The sequence below is a fragment of the Callithrix jacchus genome, chromosome 14, assembly GCF_049354715.1.
Source record: "Callithrix jacchus isolate 240 chromosome 14, calJac240_pri, whole genome shotgun sequence".
NCBI lineage: Eukaryota > Metazoa > Chordata > Mammalia > Primates > Cebidae > Callithrix > Callithrix jacchus.
Genome location: NC_133515.1, coordinates 112,922,329 through 112,937,805, shown reverse-complemented (window position 1 = coordinate 112,937,805; position 15,477 = coordinate 112,922,329). Strand labels below are relative to the sequence as shown.

The following is a 15,477-nucleotide window of genomic DNA, read 5'->3' as shown; positions in this document are numbered from 1 at the left end:
TCAAAGGACAGGAAGGCCATGTGCAACTTCTGACCATTAAAGCCCTTGGCAACTTTCAGCCCAGTTAACCAAGCAGATGACCTGGAAAAGCCCTGTGCTATTACCTCATCTGGCACCTTCATATCAAATTGTTGATAGCTTGCATTTCCTTGGGAGGTTTCCTCGTTTGCTGCCTTTTCTTCTTTCTCTCACTAACCCTCATAAACACGCAGTAGGCCCTGCATGAATTCAGAAGCCTCAAGTGCTTAGATGCTGGGCTGCAGCTCCAGATGGGACATTCTTCTGCCAGAGCACCCAGGCCTGTCACGTAACAGCTGTGTGGCGTGGGGGATAGGAAACCCACGTCTCCCTGTGCCTCAGTTTCCCCATCGGCAGACGAGGGTGATCATAGTATCGACCTCACAGGGTCCTTCGGCACTGTTGGTTCTCACTTTCGTCATCATGAGGAGCATGTGCACAGAAAGCCCACGTAGGCGTTGCAGACAAAAGCAAAACCCCAGGAGATACCACACTTTTGCTTCAGCACATGTCTGTTCACATTTTAATGTTGCTATTTCTCATTGGAAGAAAAAAATACTATCATTTGAAAAAGCGGTAAAGTAAGAAAAACATTTACTTTGATTTTTGCACAACAGGAAAAATCAAAGTAATTTGGTTTCTGCATCAACCAGAAACCAAATGGTTGATGAGGGAATGTTTTCTGTAGAGAAGTCCTCCCAGTAATAAACAAAGAATAACAGGCTATCCCTTGTAACCCTGGAGAAATGGTGGATTCAGGCCTTGGGCATATTGGCTCTAAAGCCATGAGGTGAGAAGGTTGAGGGGAGACTTCCTAATAGGTTGGTCAGGCTGACGACCTCAGCATCATGGGTCCCCACCTGCCAGAGTTCAGGCCTCAGAATGGGAGGCGACCAGACGCCACACGCCACCTCCTCTGGAGGATGCTACAAGATCAGAGCTGTGGCTTAGGCGTCTGCACTAGCGCCAGCACGCGGGAGACTCAGAGGCCCAAGGAACCTGTTAAATGGAACCAAAGAACTGACCTCAGGAAAACATGGACTGGGGGGCTGTCTGCTCAGCTTATTCACAAGAGGTAAGGCAGGGAGGAAAAGGAGGGAAAACTTTCAGGTTTGTACCTGAAAAAGGGGATTCAACACACACATCGGTGAGATGCCATGGTGGATCTTATTTAGATTCCAATTCAGAAACAAACAAACTGGGCCAGGAGTGGTGGCTCACGTGTGTAATCCCAGCACTTTGGGAAGCCAAGGCAGGTGGATCATTTGAGGTCAGGAATTTGAGACCCTCCTGGCCAACATGGCGAAATTCTGTCTCTACTTAAAAAAAATATATAAAAATTAGCCAGGTATGGTGGCACATGCCTGTAGTCCCCGCTACTTGGGAGGCTGAGGTATGAGAATAGCTTTAACCTGGGAGGCAGAGGTTGCAGTGAGGCAAGATCGTGCCACTGCACTCCAGCCTGGTGACAGAGAAAGAATCTGTCTCAAAAAGCAAACAAACAAAAGCCAACCAAACCGTATTAATACATGTGTGAGACCGCACTGGAAGTGTGAACCCTGCTTGGATATTTGATAACATTAAGACCTTTTTGTAAGGTTTGATGGGTGATTATGTTTTTACAAAAAGAACTATTATTTTTAGGAATTTATGCTAAATTACTTCTAGCTGAAATTACATACTCACTTGGATTTGCTTCAGAGTGACCCATGCCTGCATGTGGAAGAAGGGTTGGGTGTCAATGAAATAAGCATGGCCACTGTGGGAGCTTGAGGATGTACCTGGGGGCTCAGCCCCACTTGTGCCTATTTGAATCCTTTTGTTGTAAAATGGTAAGAAGTAAAAAATAACAACAATAACTTGAAACGAGAAGCATGTGCCATTATATTTGCCAGGGCTCAGTTGATAAAATTAAATGAAACAGGGCCGGGCGCGGTGGCTCACTCCTGTAATCCCAGCACTGTGGGAGTCCGAGGCGGGTGGATCACAAGGTCGAGAGGTCGAGACCATCCTGGTCAACATGGTGAAACCCCGTCTCTACTAAAAATGCTGGGCATGGCGGTGCGTGCCTGTAGTCCCAGCTACTCAGGAGGCTGAGGCAGGAGAATTGCCTGAACCCAGGAGGCGGAGGTTGCAGTGAGCCAAGATCGCGCCATTGCACTCCAGCCTGGGTAACAAAAGCAAAACTCTGTCTCAAAAAAAAAAAAAAAATGAAATGAAACAATAAAGACAAAGAACCTGGCTCCCTGGGCATGTGGCAACAGAGCAGGACAGTGCTGTGGATGACAGCTCCCAGGAGCCTCAGAGGTGGGCATATCAGCTCAGTGAACACACTGTCACTTAGGGTAGGAGCTCTGCTTTAATGTACATATGCATTTGTGGGGTATGTATTAACATTTTTTCTGTACTATTTTTTTCTGTTTCTTTTTTTAAAAAAATTATACTTTAATGTCGGATACATGTGCAGAATGTGCAGGTTCGTTACACAGGTGTACGCGTGCCATGGTGGTTTGCTGCACCCATCCCCCCATCATCTACATTAGGTAATTCTCCTTATGTTATCCCTCCCCAATCCCCCACCCCTGGCATCCCTCCCGTATATCTCGGCCCTACACTAGAAATTCTGCTACCTTATGTCTTGAATGGAGACCAGAGTTCCATGAAGAACAAAAAGCGAGTTTGGGGGTTCTAACGGAAGTGGTCCCAGAACTGTTCTTCAAACACTGGCTTGGAGCCAGCTGATCCTCCCAGTAGTTTCAGAAGCAGGTGCACTTGGTGGGATAGACTTGCTCAGCCAGGCTCCAATTTCACAGACCAGTGTTTCTGGCAAGAAGTCAGTCCGCTCATCTCTGCAGGAAATGCAAATGAATTTGGACCCCCCCAAGCTCAGCTCGGACGGGCAAGCTCACCAGAGTCCTCCCTGAAGGCAGACCCACATGGGGCACCAGATGATATTAGCCACAGAACCAAGTTAGAACATGGAAAGTGGGTTGGGTGGGAATGCAGATGGTGCCCGTGGTTCACAGAGAAAGAGCTGGGGTGGGAATGCAGGTGGTGCCCTCGGTCCACAGCAGCTGAGCCCTCCACCCCTGGGAGGGCGGTGGGGCTGAGGCTCTGCTCACGTCCATATCGCCCCTCTTCCTGGACACACAGGACGCCTGTACCTCCCAGTTTCCTGGGCAGTGGATCGGGGTCCGGATCTGACTCTGACTAAGGGAACACTGTGGCCTGGCCTGAAGCATCCTGCAGGGATTTCATGGCCCCACTAATTTCTGGAAGGCTCTGATTCCACAGGGAAGAGCCACACACTGAAGGGTCTGCCCAGCTGGCGTTAAGTTGTGACATGAGCAAACAATGACCTCATCAGGGCCCTGCTTTCTGAGTTCATTTCTGAAATCACATTTTAAACAGCCTAGTCTATTCCGACTAGTTCAGATCCTGGCCACGTTTACGGGGGTCGGAAGTGTTCTTTTGCTCTCTGGTGGCTGTTCACACTTTCGCTTTCATCAGTGCTCGCAGTAACTTGATTTGCCACCCCGTGGCCCTTTGATTTGTAACCCCATGACGTTGGAAAGGTAGCAAATCAATTCACTGTGAGCACTTATAAAAGTAGTAATGGGGGTCTTCATGACCACCCCGTTAGGTCTCGAATGGAAAGCAGAGCTCCAGGTAGACCACAGAAAATAGAACTTGGCTAAGCGGGTCCATCCTCAGCATAAACCCCACCAAGCATACCTGCTTCTGAAGCTACCAGCAGGACCACCCGACCCTAAATGAGTGTTGTTCAAACAATGGTCCTGGGACCACGTCCATCAGAACCCCAACCTTGCTTTTCTCTCTGCGTGGAGCTCTGATCTCCATTCGAGACCTGAGATGGGGCCTTCATTGCCACCCCGTTAGCTAAGATGCCAACTCTTATCCTTCCTGCCTCACTCGTACTTACTCGTATTTTCTGTAAGAGCAAACCGTCAGTTGCAAATCTGTGACAAGGCATTCTGGAGATTTATCAATGAAATAGAATTTATTTATTTATGTCGCCTAACTAGTGACAGCCGACATAAATTCTATTTCATTGATAAATTCTGAAGATTTGTCAATGAAATAGAATTTATGTCGCCTGACACTAGTTGCAATTAAATAAGAAGCAAAACACCGACAAAAGGACTTTGGCCTCCTGCGGTGTGGCAAGTTCTGAGAGGAGTCTTTGCCTCAGCATGTCTGGGAAACTGTCACTGGTCCATGGCAAAGGCGCAACGGGACCGGGTATACATCTTATGTCTATCAGAAAACAGCAAAGTTCTTGCTTCTCTTTTTCATTGAGAGAAATAACTTTTTTACTTCATCATTCTTACTGATGCATGTTTCATGTAGCAAAAAATGATCTCAAGATCATCCTGTAGAGCAATCCAGATATTTTTATAACTTAAAAGAATACAAATAATTTATATAAATTTAATTTCTCATGGATATTGAACAAAAATAGTGTATGTAATTTAGCTCTTTTTGATAGTGAAGCTCCTGGAGTGCCCCAGGTCATGTAGGTGAACAGGCATTTGGATTTCGTCTTCCATCTTGTTTTTTTCTTATAGTTATGCCCATATGATGTGTCTTTTGCACTCTCCCCCTCTATCCCTTTCTTCATTTCTTCCTTCCTGTGGTTTAACTCCTTTAGGTCTTTTAAAGATTCTCCGGGAACTTTTCCCTTCCTGCTGCCGTTTGAATTTCATTCTGTCGGTACCTAACGCGGCATGTTATGCATCCTCTTTGGATGAGGGCGGCTTGCACGACTCTCAGCAACATATGTGGGCATCGAGACACCTTTTTGCTGCTCAATCAGGGTGGGTCCAAGCTGACCGAGTTTCCCAAACCTCTGACTTCCAGTATCCGAGGTGGGTTTCAACACGGGCTCCTGTTGTTTGGTTACTTTTCAAGACCAAGCACAATGCCTCACCCAGAGTAGCCACCCCAGATAGCCAGTTGACCAACTATCCTTTTTATTTTCTGTGTAAGAATGAATTAGAAGAAATACCATCTGCATAAACTTTTGACGTTCTGCAAAGTGCTTTCAGGGCATGTGAAAGAAGGACACGTGCCATCAGCAGCATGGTTTTCAGAAGCGCATACACGCACACTGTCGCTCAATGACAGAGCCTCCCCGTATCCCTTGCCTTTACAGGTGCATTCCTTGCCTACAAGTTTCCAGCTGAGCATCCTGTTAGACACTTTATTTTCATGAGGAGGACACAAAATGCGTAAATGCACCGTGATGGGGGAAAGAACGGCACTCAACGTTCACCTGCAGCTTCACCAACAAACACTCTGGCTTAGAAAACTCTCCATTTGCTATGACTCTTTCCTCCCAGCCTGGAAATAAGGGGCAGTCGAGGCTGACCAGCTGCTTTTCCGGATGAGCCTCTGCTGGAAGGGGGACCTGCGTGGGCTCTCCTGGGGCACCAGAAGTGGAGCTCACAGGATTCCCCAGCCAAAGGCAGTTTGTCTTTCCTTAAGTTGGAAAGGAGATTTCGAGTTGTAAGATCTACCTCTGACAGTTTAAAATATGTCTCTAAGACAATGGATGCAGTAAGGTTACCTTGTAATTTTGTTGATATTAGACACCAAGGAGAGGTGGGGTACACAAACCAATTACACACACACACAGAGTCACACACAGGTGGACACAGACATCCACATGCCACACGCACACACACACACACACACGCAGACATTTACTCACAACACATACACACACACATATACAGGTGCACACATCCACATGCCATACACACACACAAAGAGACATCCGCACGTGCCGCGCGCGCACACACACACACACATGTCCACATGCCACATACGCACACACAGGTGCACACAGACATCCACACACCACTCACACATGCACATACACACACATACAGATGCACATATCCACACACCATAGACACACACAAAGAGACATCCACACGAGCCACACACACACATGGACATCCACACACCACACACACACACACACACACACACACTCATACACACACACAGGTGCACACAGACATCCACACGCCACACACACACACACACACACAGGTGCATACAGACATCCACACACCATACACACACACACACAGACACACACACAGGTGCACACAGACATCCACACGCCACACAGACACACACACACAGGTGCACACAGACATCGACATGCCACACATACACAGACACACACACAGGTGCACACAGACATCCACATGCCACACACACACACAGATACACACACACAGGTGCAGACAGACATCCACACGCCACACATACACACACACACAGGTGCACACAGACATCCACACGCCACACATACTCAGACACACACACACACAGGTGCACACAGACATCCACATGCCACACATACTCACACAGACACACGCACACAGGTGCACACAGACATCCACACACCACACATACACACACACACAGGTGCACACAGACATCCACACGCCACACACACACACAGACACACACAGGTGCACACATCCACATGCCACACACACACAGACACACACACAGGTGCACACAGACATCCACATGCCTCACATACTCACACAAACACACACACAGGTGCACACAGACATCCACATGCCACACAGTCACACAGACACACACACATAGGTGCACACAGACATCCACACACCCCCCACACACACAGACACACACACAGGTACACACAGACATCCACACACTACACACACTCACAAACACACACAGGTGCACACAGACATCCACATGCCACACAGACACACACACACAGGTGCACACAGACATCTACATGCCACACACACACACACACACACACACAGGTGCACACAGACATCCACGCGCCACACACACATTTTCCTGAACCTCACAGGCATTGTGGCAAGCTCACACCTAAATATGTCAACATTTACCTTCTAAGAAAAAAACCTTCTCCCGTATAATCCATGTGTAACTTCAACAGAAAAGTTAATATTAGGTAAGTCATATCATAAAACATAAAATGTTGGGAATATTCACATTTCCCCAATTGTCCATATGTTCTTTATAGCTGTTTCAATGTATAAACATAACTAAGACATGAAATCATGTTTTCCTTTATTATTCTAAAGGATTTCTTCTGCAATCACTGCTTTTCTCACTTTGTTACCTCATAGCGACTTCTTGGAAGTTGTATTCAAAAATACCTTATAAAAATAATTTTGAGATTCTGACCTTCATTATTGAATAAGTAAATAATAATAAAATTTTCTATTTTATACTTTGTAAAGCAAGTTTTAAATTAGGTAAGTTTAGAAAGGAGAGCATACATGAAATACTATGTGAGCTATGGGGAAACGTAAAGCTATTAAAAGGTACTAGTGTTTATCAGGCATACGCCGTCAACCAGAGAATCTGAGAGGAGAACTTCTCCCTCTTCTTCTATGTATTTCCTTCCCCATCTCCTTATTTCCTTTCTTAATCATGTAGCCTGCCTCCCTCTTTTCCTCCTTCCCTCCTTCCTTCTCTCCAGTCCCTTTCTCCCTCCTACAGTTAGAAACTGATGGTCACTCCGTGAGTCCTCGTTGAACAGGAAGTCTCTTTGCACACCCTCCTGCACCCTGCCTCCCAGCGCCCCCCACCATCGGCCATTTTGTTTCATTTTGTTTATCTGTTGTCACTCTTCTCTGATTCCAAACATTTAGACTGAGTAACCTGTCTCTACGTTAGCAGTAAACATCGAGGAAGAATCCTCCAGCGTGACTGTGTATTATGAGGGGAAAGGGTGGCAGTGCACGGGTTTCACAGTCAGAATTCAAATCCAGAGCTGCCAATCACTGCCTGTCACCTTGATCACGTTAAGTAAGCTATGGATCCTCAGCCTCCCCATTTGTAAAAGTGCGTGAATAATCCCTTTCTACCTAAAACAAAGGGCCGGTGAGGATACATCAGATTACTTATTTGAAAGCACTCTTCCCTTTTCTTTTAAACTTTATTTTTTGAATATGAGATACATTTACATTATTCAAAAGTAAAGAAACAAATGAATAAAAGAATGAACAAGAACAATGAAAACACTTCCCTCTCAACCTGCTTTTCCTATATTAACCCCACATACAAACATCTCTTTTAGTTACTTTGTCTGTCCGTCTTGTTTTTTTATGCAAATACAAGCAAGTGTGTGTGTGTGTGTGTGTGTGTGTGTGTGTGTGTGTGAAGTCACAGTTTTGCTTCTCTTCTGCATGGGTTCAGAGTGCCTCTTCATTTCCCACATAGCCGCATAGGAAGTGAAGGCACTTTGATTTGAATACATAAAGCATAACACGGGTGTAAATCAGATCGCATCTGCCTCCTCTTTTATGGTGAAGCAACTGTGCCTTGGGTTCTTTCTGAATAATGATGAGGGCAACCAGGGTTTAAAGGGCCGGCACTTACCTGCCAGCCTCTGCACTGCAGGCTTTTCAACCACTGCTTTATGGAATCCTCAACAACCCTATGACGTGAGAAACATCCCCGCTATTTTACAGATGAAAACCCCAGGATTTGAGGGGTTCAGTGTAAAATGTGTTGATGTTTTCCAAGCTGCACTGTGAAGCCTTCGCTCTCTTCCTCCCTGCTGGGCATGACGATGTCCGAATCCCACCTTGATCTGCACAGCGTTGCTGACTGTAAGCCCATCACACATACCTTCATCTTCAAACCAAATACCCTGTCCTCCTGGAGACCCTCAACAACTTCTCCTGGACTCTGTCCACAGCCCCCCTGCCCCCAGGCACTGGCATTAGCTCCTCCAATCCACACTCCATTCTGGAAAATCAGACCCTGTCTCCTCTGCCTAAACTCACCCATGGACTCTCACCAGCTACAGAGCTTAACCTAAACCCACCATGCCCACCCTGCCTTCCCTCCGGTGTCCTGCTCCCAAACCTCTGGCCTTTCCTGATGCTGGTCCCACATCTGAACTGTCCTTGACTAAGTCAGAAGGTGTCCTTGGAGCCAGCCAGGGAGGAGACTCTCTAGCCCCCCATTCCTTCTCTAGGAACACCCAGCTTCTCCCCTTCAGGTAGCGCCGTCCTCATGGCTCTGCGGCTCCTTCTCTTGGTGTTCTGTTGTGGTTGTCGTTGTGCCCCCACCCTTACTAAATGGCTCTGCAAGCACAGCTTTCCTGCAGAATTCTCTGATTCCGTTTTTATATAACATCTCATGTCATAGTTGACATCATATGTCATAGTTCCCATAGTCTGGGAAATTCTAAAACATTACATGTTATGTAAATGCACAAAAGAATATATTCTGGTGTATGGATGGGACATTTGAAATAATTCACATAACAATGCATTTTATCTTGAAAAGTCGGCATTTACTTCGTTTAGATATGGGCTAAGTTCCATCCCTTCACTTGCACCCACAAACAACAGCGAATGAGGAACTCAGATAAGCAGGTGACCACGTGAGTGGGATTGCCGTGTGTAGACTCGTGAGGCGCATGTGGACCTATGAGCAACTTTGCAGAACAGTGTGGGCCCCACGGGAAGAGGGAGCATGGGCATCCCAGAGGCTCCAGGTCAGAGGGGTGTGCAGTGAAACGATGGAAGGTCGCGTGATGAAGGTGTGCACTGTATTTCGTTGAAAAGAGCAGTACGTGAGCACGCTAGGAAGTCAAGCGCCTAGTCATAGCCTCCTACTACTTTGACCTTCAGTTAAAAGCGCTCATTAGGTGTGTTGGCGTGCAGGCAGAAAGTTCTAGATCTACTTTTGCAATTCATAACACTTACTGCAGGTTCTAAATGATGAGCCAATAAAAACAAGGCTTTACCCGAGAAGATAATGGACTCATCCATGCTGAGACTGATGATTTTGAGGTGTCCACACAGTAGACATAGCAAGCGACATGCTGAGAGCCAGGAGCACAAACAAGCCACACTCAGGGCCCCAGGTTCTCCAGCCACTTCCGACCACCCGGGGGGCTTTGGATAAAAGACGCTGGCGTGGAGTGTGGTCAGCCCTGAGCATGTCTGACTCCAGAGCCGGAATCAGCTTGGTTGTGCCTCTGCTACCTGAGAGCGACTCTCCTTTCTCCAGGACTTCTTACTTCCAAGAAATAATGGAGGCCAGACCCACCCCGAACCTTTCTAATGCTCAGCCCCAAGGCCCTGGAGAAGGTGACACAGTTGGTGAGGTCTTCACTTGGGCAGCTGCCATCTGGAGGGGAACCGGGTAATTCTGTCCACATCTCGTTTCAAAAGCCACACAGCTCTGGGAAATTCTAAAACATCTTCTGTGTCTCAAGGACGGAATCCAGTGTTTCAGACACGACATGGAATCCTGCAACAGTTCTGTGAAGAAGAAATTCTTATGGCCATTTTACTGACGGTGAGACAGGCTCGGGCTCAAGGAGCTGGGTGACTTCTCTGCAGATGCTCGGGAAGAATTAGGGTTTGTTCTCTAGGCTGATATCCTATAACTTTTAGGAAATTTCTGCTGGACTCTGAACGGTTCCTGAGCGTAGCAGACCTTTCCTCTTGGAGCTGGTTGGGCTGTGCGGTAGGAGCGCACCCTGCAGCCTGTGTTTCTGCCGCTTCTCTCTCCATCACCGCTTTTGACTTATTCTGTAATAATGTATTACCATGTAGATTACCGTCTTTTTTTGTTTGCTTTTTTGTTTTTTTGTTTTTTTTTTGAGACAGAGTTTTGCTCTTGTTACCCAGGCTGGAGTGCAATGGCGCCATCTCGGCTCACCTCAACTTCTGCCTCCTGGGTTCAGGCAATTCTCCCGCCTCAGCCTCCTGAGTAGCTGGGACTATAGGCACGCACCACCATGCTCAGCTAATTTTTTGTATTTTTAGTAGAGACGGGGTTTCACCATGTTGACCAGGATGGTCTCGATCTCTTGACCTCGTGATCCACCCGCCTCGGCCTCCCAAAGTGCTGGGATTACAGGCGTGAGCCACTGCGCCCAGCCTGATTACCATCTTAAAGACACACTGATTCTATCAAGTTCTCTCTGTGGAAAATGTCAGCTAATACTCTGTTTCGGCTAAATGACGTATGATACAGATTCACATCCTAAATATGATTTTTCAAAGTCTGAGGCTCCTTATGTTTGTAAGGAGGCTTTAAAAAGATTGATGGCATTATTAAGATCTTTTCCAACATTCACCTTTTTATCAAGCTGGTGGTGTCCTGTCCCCTGCAACTGGAAATTGCTCTCTTTTGTGGTTGGTGTTTTATTCTCCACGTTCTGTTTTTTTAAAATTCACGTGTTTATGTTTTTGTCTTGTATTTGCAGAGGGTATGGGGGAAAACAGGCTGAATGGAATCCCACCTCACTCGGTTGTGTGGTCTGGCCCTGTCAAGTGGCCACGTTCGGCTCTGCCCCACAGACTGCTGACTGGCCTCACTCACCCTTCCAGGAAGACGTTTCTTTCGGCATATGTGCGGTTTTACAGACAGAACTCCCCCTGTATCCAGGCGTGGAAATACCCCTTCCGAGTGGATTTAGTGTGGTGTCACATCCCACACAGTTTTCAGGATATTTCTAGTCAGACAGGGTGATACAGCCACAAACGCACTGGAAACATTTTCTCTTCTTGAAATCTTAGGAGTCTCTTGAATTCTGCCCCAATCTCCACAGAGGTGACAACCTTGCTGTCTTCACCCTTCTTTCAGACTCTGTGGAAGCTTCTGCTGGCTCACGCTGGGTACCTGCCCAGGCATCAGCAAAGGGCTTGCCTGCGAGCAGCAGGTCTGTGGACGGTAACTTCAGACTGCCGTGCTAGTTTGCAAGGGTCTGCTCACCCAGGGAGGAGTAAGCGGCCACCTCTCTTCCAGAAGTGACTGTGGCTATTTCAGAACTGAGAGCTTAGGCCTTCACCATGGGTTGATGAACTCAAGCCCACTGGCCAAGTCTGTTCTCTGCTAATACTGCAAATAAACTTTTATTGGCAGACGGCCACGCCAATTGCTCACTGTTGCCTGTGGCTCATTTCAGACAGCATGGCAGTGGTGAGCAGTGCACAGAGACCACTCCTTCCACGAAGTCTAAAATATTATCTGGTTCTACAAAAAGTGTTGGCCCACCAGGTCTACGCAACACAATGATGTACAAATTGTCATTTTATAGCTTATTATGTGAAGACATAGTCTCATTAATATAGCAACGTATCCCCATTTTATAATGCTAAATCTATGTATTTCAATGTACTGTTTTATACATATTTCATCTGTCACCCATTTACTAAAGTATTTATGGCATACATACAGAAACTGGATATTGACCATCCCCTGAGAGTCAAATACTAATCTTTAAAAAATGAGAACATGGATAAAAAATTCTGGAAATAAGAGACTCTATGCCCGCATCCTCCACAGTGTGTGCCTGTCAGCGTGGCCTCTATGTACTGTTACCACATGCCCTGCAAGTGGACATGATTGGTGAGGACTGATGAGGACAGAATGAAGAGAGTGAGGACTGAATGGAAAGACCCACGTGAAATGAGCTTGTGCATTCTGCTCTTATTATCATCGAACTGGATCTGCAGGCCCCGCAGATCTTTGGGTGACAGGCTCGTCTTACACCAGAAAGGTCTGCTTACGCAGGGCCTGGCTGGAGGGATCCCGGCAGACACTCCCCTAAGGATGACAGACTCCAGGGCAAAGCCGGACAGGATTTTGGCTGCTAGAACCTTGAGATCTCTTTTTTCCCTGCTAAGTCCAATTTGCTCTCCCGTTCCGAAAATGGACACCTCTCAAAATCAAAGGGAATGTCTCAGCCAAGAACCTGACTGAAAGCCAAGTATAAACATGGGTGTTTCTTTCAAAACCCAAAAAAGTGCACTCTTTTTCCTTGTTGCTTCATTTAGTTCCTGGTGATATTTGTATTTGAATGCTTTCTATCAAACACATTGAATATCCTCATTTAAATGTGAGCATCTAACTCAATGCCAGAATGTCAATTCAGTAAAGCCACATGTAGACATTACACCCTTACAAAATATTTCATTCAACGTCCTTAACTTACTACTAAAATTCAATGAGATGAGATAAAATAAGGCAGCCTAGATGTACAAAACACCTACAGTTCAGAAACTTTAACTGCTTCTGAAGCCAAGAATTCACGAACACTCAGTGTGAATAGATTCTTTTGTTTTTTGTTGTTTTTTTTAACCTCAGGGAAATGTACGATTAAACATAATGCCTTCCCCAAACCAAACCAATGAGTGCAGTGAGTTTCTTCAGGGGAAATGAATAGGGTAGAGACGAGAAAATAATTAGAACAACTGTGACCTATTACCACAGTTCATAAAGCTCTTCCACAAGCTTGCAGCATATGGAAGACAATCCCAGCCTCTAATTTCCGTGTAGTGGTAAGTAGTTCCATTATCAGACAGGCAAATGGGGCAGTCGGCAGACAAATAAATCACAACTGCACAGTGAACCTTAAAACGCGCCACAGCTTTCCTTATAGAGCATGCTGAGAAATTACCATTTTTACCAGAATTTTCTCCTTTTCTCTATCTGAGTAACATACATAAAAGTACTTCTAAATGTGAGTATTGAGAAGAGAATACCAGAGTTTCCGTTCCATTCACTCATTCAGAACCAGAGACTTTGCAGGGCCTGAGATTTGGTCCGTGTTTCAGTCTTGCCCACCTCCAGCCCTAAAAATATGTGCTGTGAGGTAGCAGCCACTGGGTGTGTGCCAACCGCATCCAACCCCAGCCCTCCAAATCCGATCCCACGTTTTACCAACCAGTTCCTTCCGCTGCAAGTGTAGCCGCTGCATGCAATGATTCCACACGAACCATTTCCATGTGAGGGTCATGGGCATCATTCCCTCCCACTGGCCACCCCGAGGCATCCTCTCAGCACCCACGAGGATCCTCACATCATCCCTGCCCTATATAACTTCAGCAGTGAGAATGAGCTATGCCTCATCTAATTTAACTGCAAAGGGCTCTTTTTGGCACCAATTGTCTCTTTGGAGAGGATGCGCACTGCAACTTTAACTGCCTCCCGGAAGCTGTGAAGCGCCAGGCAGCTAAGATGACAGTATTTACTCAAAGCAGCAAATGGGACAAGCGCCAGAGGAGGGGCTGCCTGCAGCAGTCCTGGAGCCCCGGGCCGGGCAGAGGTACCTGCACTCCGTCTGCGCTGGGTGGGTGATCTCGGGGCCTGATGCTCTTCCGCCGTCGACCAGGGTTTCAAGATGCCCACTGGATAGGAATTCACCAATTCTCCTCTGAGTTCATTTTCTAAAGGAGAGAGCGACAACGCAGAACACCGTGAGGAAGGTACGTGCCCCGTGCTGCGAGACTCACAACAGCCACATTTCAAGATAGGTCACTGCACCTTGAGAAGATGTGTAAATAATTCTACTCGGAAACCGTGTTATAAACTCTAATGATGGCTAAGGAGAAGTACTTTTTAAACATTTAGTTAATTTACTTTGAAATCTAAGATATTGAACAATTTCAAATACATGGCTAGGTTTGAAGGTAAAGCCAAATGCACTTAATCCTTAGGATGACCCGTTACCGGCCCATTTCTTAGACCACTGCCTTCTTCAACACTTGGATGTCATTGGAAAACAATTTAATAAGGGAGAACGATTTTTGGAAATAATGGAATTTCATTCATATGAAAATACAGTTTCCTAATGACAAGGCCCTTTCCAAATGTCAGCTCAATTTTTTCTTACTATAACAGAAGAAATTACCTTCGTTAATGCAAATGTAGAAATTATTAACCATCAAGTTTTTCTGCAGTTTTATCTCAGTATTAGAAGCCATCGACTCTTCTCATTTGAAGAGGAAATACCTATATTATCTCGAAGTCTACTATCAAAGGCAGAATTTGTTTTATTAACAAAACAATAAGCTAGAGAATCAGAAAGCGAGAGGGTGATGCCTGAGTCAGGGAAGCCATTGTCCTGGTGCAAACCTCCAAATTCCGAGAGGCTCATAAAGTGTGTCTATGGCAATACAGACGAGTGCTAATGTGCCTCCGAGAAGTGTGTGGGAAGAACGAAGAGACCCTCAGGGACTCCCCGTGCTGTTTATGATCAGCGGGATGCAGCGGCATTACCATAAATCCTCTCACAGATACTGTACGTCCTGCCTGTGATAAAGACGATAGCCAGAGTCTCAGCAAGGAGGACTTGAAACGCGATAACACAAGGTTTCCTCAGAAACGCAAAGGCAGCGGTAAAACGCAACGGCAACAATATTATTATTTCCCCTAATAAGAATTTACTAAAACAAACGCATAGAGGACAAAGTAATTCCAAAATAGATACATGGAACTAGAAAGGTTCTAAAATTGATTTTGAACCTGAAAAATCAAGGTTCAAAACTTGAATGAGAGTTAGTGTGCGTGTTTTGCCACAAAGTCGGCAGTCATGAGTTCGGAGCTGTTTTGTAACACGTAAAAATGTACTTAGCTTTTAGTATACGTTAT

General features: G+C 46.1%; 1 protein-coding gene across 50 annotated transcripts in view; it reads right to left on the bottom strand.

Annotated features, from left to right (window-relative positions):
- MYT1L (myelin transcription factor 1 like) overlaps positions 1 to 15,477 on the bottom strand; it is a 565,076-nt gene that overhangs the window by 378,125 nt on the left and 171,474 nt on the right. For all 50 annotated transcript variants that reach the window (XM_017964578.4, XM_078350034.1, XM_017964584.4 and 47 more), the window contains exon 3: positions 14,157 to 14,273. The gene's annotated coding sequence lies outside the window, so the exon portion shown is untranslated. The remainder of the gene's footprint in view (positions 1 to 14,156; positions 14,274 to 15,477) is intronic.